We start from the raw sequence: 3,837 nt of genomic DNA, 5'->3' as shown, positions 1-3,837 counted from the left end.
ACCAATATATTCATGGCTCTGCTTGCCTCCAAATCAGCCACTGTACAAATGAGAACATGAACATTAATAAAGATTGCGTTTAATGCATAAAGACAAGGCCACTGCCTGTATAACCAATAAGAGATCTTAATAATAAAAATAGGTAGCATTTATTTCCCTGATGCATGTGATCCATGCTCAGTTCCACACTGTCAGTTTAAAAGAGTATGAACAGATCATTTTGAATCTGAGCAGAGTGTCAGGGGTATGCTATGCTAATATATATCCATCTTTTATTAAGAGTCCTTCCTGGGTTTTAGATAGCATGCAATTACACAGCCTGTCTAAGGCAGAGGGACTAAAGATCACTGAGGAAATAGACTGACAGGGAGAAAAGGTGAGCAAGAAAAAGAGCAGACCTGAAGAAGGCAGAAAAAAAGGGTTGTGTGTGTGGGAAGAGGCTGCCAGGTGGACGTATGGCATGCTGGTTTAGGCATAAGGAATTCAATCCTGCCTCTGTTCAGGCTCCTCAGAGATGAAAGAGAGGTCTTGCAGTGAGGAACTCTTGCAACATTGAAGGGCTTCTCCAGCAGAGGGCTAAGAGTGTTACCAGAATTTAGAGTTGGGGTCTTTGTGTTTTCTGACCAAATCTCAGAATTCCCAAATTCACCATGCTGTGCAGGGAAGTACAGGCCTCTCATTTTTGAACTTTGGAAAATCACAAAAGAGCTCATGGCTGAAGTGTGAAGTTCTTGTGACTGCTCTAGACACGAGCAGCAGTGGAACATGTGAACTGTTAACTCAGAGAGTGACAGAAACCCTGGGATCTTTCTCAGAATCCTTTGGCTACATTAACACAAATGACACCCTTGAGCACATAATTTTTCCAATCTACTTGCAAGAAAGTTGCTGGAAGTCTCACTGTCCCTTGGTGCCACTTTGTACTGAAAACTTCACCTTTGCTTTAACATCTCAGGCAGGGGTGACCGTTTCTGAGCTGCCATTGCAGGTGAAAAGATGTCTCCAACCTGCTTTCTGCTTCCCCAGAAGCTGTTCTCTCAAGGTTGCAGATAAATGAGCTGGTGTTTCTGCAGATCAGCGTAACTGGGAGATGGTTTCATAAGCCGGGGCTTCATCCCACCCCACATTTGATGGAAGAGGTTGTGTCTACAACCACCCAGACACACACACTGCTCCTCGCCTGGCTACAGTGCAGGATGAGTCCAGCGAGCAGCTTAGTCTCTGGATCCTGGGAAATGCAGAGAGCTTGACAGCATCTTCAGCAGAGCGTGGGAGCTCCCATCACCCTGTGCTCTGGAGATGTGTGCTGGATGCTGATCAGAAGCCTGGAGGAGAGAGAATAAATAGGTGAAGCATGGTGAAGGCACACACAGATAAGGAATGAAATTGCATTGAGGATTGTGTTAGCATTTACACAGCGCAGCTTACCCCTAGAGCAACTGGGCATTTGGTCATGTGTAGGTGCACCCAGTCCTGCTCTAACGTGGCCATGGTGCCACTGATTTTATTTTGCTTTAAGTTGTTAGGAAGTAAAATTATTACAGACACTTTAGGAACCAGATCCTAATCCTGGTTAAATCTAGCCTAGCATATGATTTCTGAATAGAATGTGTATTATGTGGGTTATTGGTAAGGTCCTATGTTGTCCTTATGTGCCACTTTTCACAAGAGTTTTTGATTTAATCCACCTTAGTTATGAAAGGTAAGGAAAAAGATAAGAAACATAAAAGTATCCGCTTTCACTGTTGACTCTCTCCTTGATGATGCCAGGTGGTAATTTTCTTGCCAATGACATTCGGAACTGGGACTTTAGGACGGGAAGAACCAGCTCCAGAATTATGTCCCAGGGCATCAGGTGGTACACACCTACAAGGGGTGAAGCTGGTGCTGCTGGCCTGGCATGCAGGAGGCAGATGCAGGCAGGATGAGCAGCTGGAGAACCAGATACTGAACTGGTTGTTATAGAAGCTGCAGGAGAGAGGGGTGTCACTCTGTGCTGTTAATCACACCCTTCCTGGTCTCTGTCCCTTACAGGTGACTTTACAGCCTCATGTCTTGGCTTCTGACTGAGAGAAACCATGTTCTCAAAGTCTTCTCTGGGGCTCTGGTGACCCCATTGCTTGGGAGATTATTCTGAATTTATGGTTTATTTTCTCAGGCAATGCAGGGGAATAAGGTGAATTATCTGCTGCCTAAAAGGGACCTGGAGTGCACAATCACAAGGGGAAGAGATGGGGTGAGTCAAGAGATAATGCCAACATTAAAAGATAAAATGGATTAACATCCTGCACGCAGAAAGCTGTGTGGGTGGAGCAAGAGGTTGCAATAGCTATTTAAAAGGGGATGAGACAGCTGGGCATCCACATATTTTTCTCTTAAAAAAAAAAAAATCCATCCCAAAAACTGAGCTTAGCTAACGCTGTCCTCCAAAGTCCATGTCAGCCATCCAGGCTGGCTTTCAGCAGTCAGGAGGTGTCAGAACAGCCTGACTAAAAGACCCTCCTGGCTGACATACACAGGGCTAACAGCTGATTTTTACCTGCAGGCTCCAGCCAGAGGTTGCAAAAATGATCCATGGCAAATAGCTCATGATCATAAATTTCTATCTGTATTTCAGCCTGAGATTTCAGCTTTAACAAGTCGAGACAAATGAGGCCACGCACTGCTTAACCCAAGGCAACTGTTCCAATGTGTCTGCGGGGGACACGAACCATGGTGGAGGGGCTGTTTAGGATGTGATTGAAGAGGTAATTCTCCCTCCCTGTGCAAATGAGATCTAAGTGTGGCTTAAGTAAATTACTGAATGGCTTGTTATAGCCCTGGCTGAGCTCCCTTCCTGTGCAGGGCCTGTTTTTTTACATTCATTTTGCTGTGAAGTCCAGTGTCACAACAGCATCCCAACACCTGCATGTCTGCGCTTGTCTGACACCCCTTCTCTGGAAGATGGGACCCTAGGGACTGGCTGCAGATGGATCTGAGGCACAGGCTAAGCCCCATCAGTTTTCCTAATAGTTTCTGATAGTTCATTCCCTGAAAGCTCCCCGCTCCTGACAGTGCCTGTCCACGGTTTGATCTTCAGGGACTAGCTGACTGAAAGCCAGAAGCACTTTGCTCTTGGCTGAAGGATTTTTAAGAGAAGCATGCTTTATTCACAGCGTGGCACAGGTGAGCATATAGACCTTGGAGAGGGTAACAACCTTAAAAGACCTTGTTTCCACCCTGGTTCTTCTACCTCCTCAAGAGTCTTTTGGCTCCTGATCTGTGTTCTGGAGAGGATTTCAATCCCTCCAGCTCCTTCTCTGCTCCTGCACATCACAGACTGAGCTCTGCCCTTTGGTTTGTCACTTGGATGGGCCATTTTTCTATAAAGTTTAAAATCACTTCAAGCACCTTGTGATCTTTCACCCCATCTCTTGGCATTTTTCCATTTGCACCCCAGCAGGACTGGCCCAAGGGGCTTGGCTGGGAGCCTCGCGCAACTGTTGGATGTAAAAATGGCCCCACTTCAGCTTCTTGGGCTGAAGTTCTTGCCATAAACGGGAGATTTAATATTCTCTGAAGGCTGTGGCATATGCAAGGACCCCAAAGAGGAATGGGACCCGTACATGTAAAAGAGACCCGTGCTGCCATGCTGTCAGAACAAAGAGCACGCTACAGTGTGGCCTTACAATGGTGGCCCAGTGCATGGGTCATTTCGGAGTGAGTAAACCCCGCGACGCTGCCACGGCACCTCACATCCCCAAAAGAGAGGGAGGCAGAAACTTCATTTGCTTGTAATTAAACAGCCGCTCGGGCCGCGGTGGAGCCGGAGGGGCGGCATTTGCCGAGGGGGCTGCC

The 3,837-nt window shown here is 46.8% G+C and overlaps 1 protein-coding gene across 4 annotated transcripts in view; it reads left to right on the top strand.

Moving 5' to 3' along the window:
• The first annotated feature begins 535 nt into the window (after positions 1-535).
• The window catches only part of COPS7B (COP9 signalosome subunit 7B), a 25,396-nt gene continuing 22,094 nt past the window's right edge, over positions 536-3,837 (top strand). For 3 of the 4 annotated variants that reach the window (XR_003399017.1, XR_003399016.1, XR_003399015.1), the window contains exons 1-2: positions 536-2,236; positions 2,618-2,747. The gene's annotated coding sequence lies outside the window, so the exon portion shown is untranslated. The remainder of the gene's footprint in view (positions 2,237-2,617; positions 2,748-3,837) is intronic. The other variant, XM_026854804.1, reaches the window with a different exon arrangement.

This window comes from Athene cunicularia (assembly GCF_003259725.1).
Source record: "Athene cunicularia isolate RWA chromosome 9 unlocalized genomic scaffold, athCun1 chr9_part1, whole genome shotgun sequence".
Classification (NCBI taxonomy): Eukaryota; Metazoa; Chordata; class Aves; order Strigiformes; family Strigidae; genus Athene; species Athene cunicularia.
This window is presented reverse-complemented; position numbering and strand designations above follow the sequence as displayed.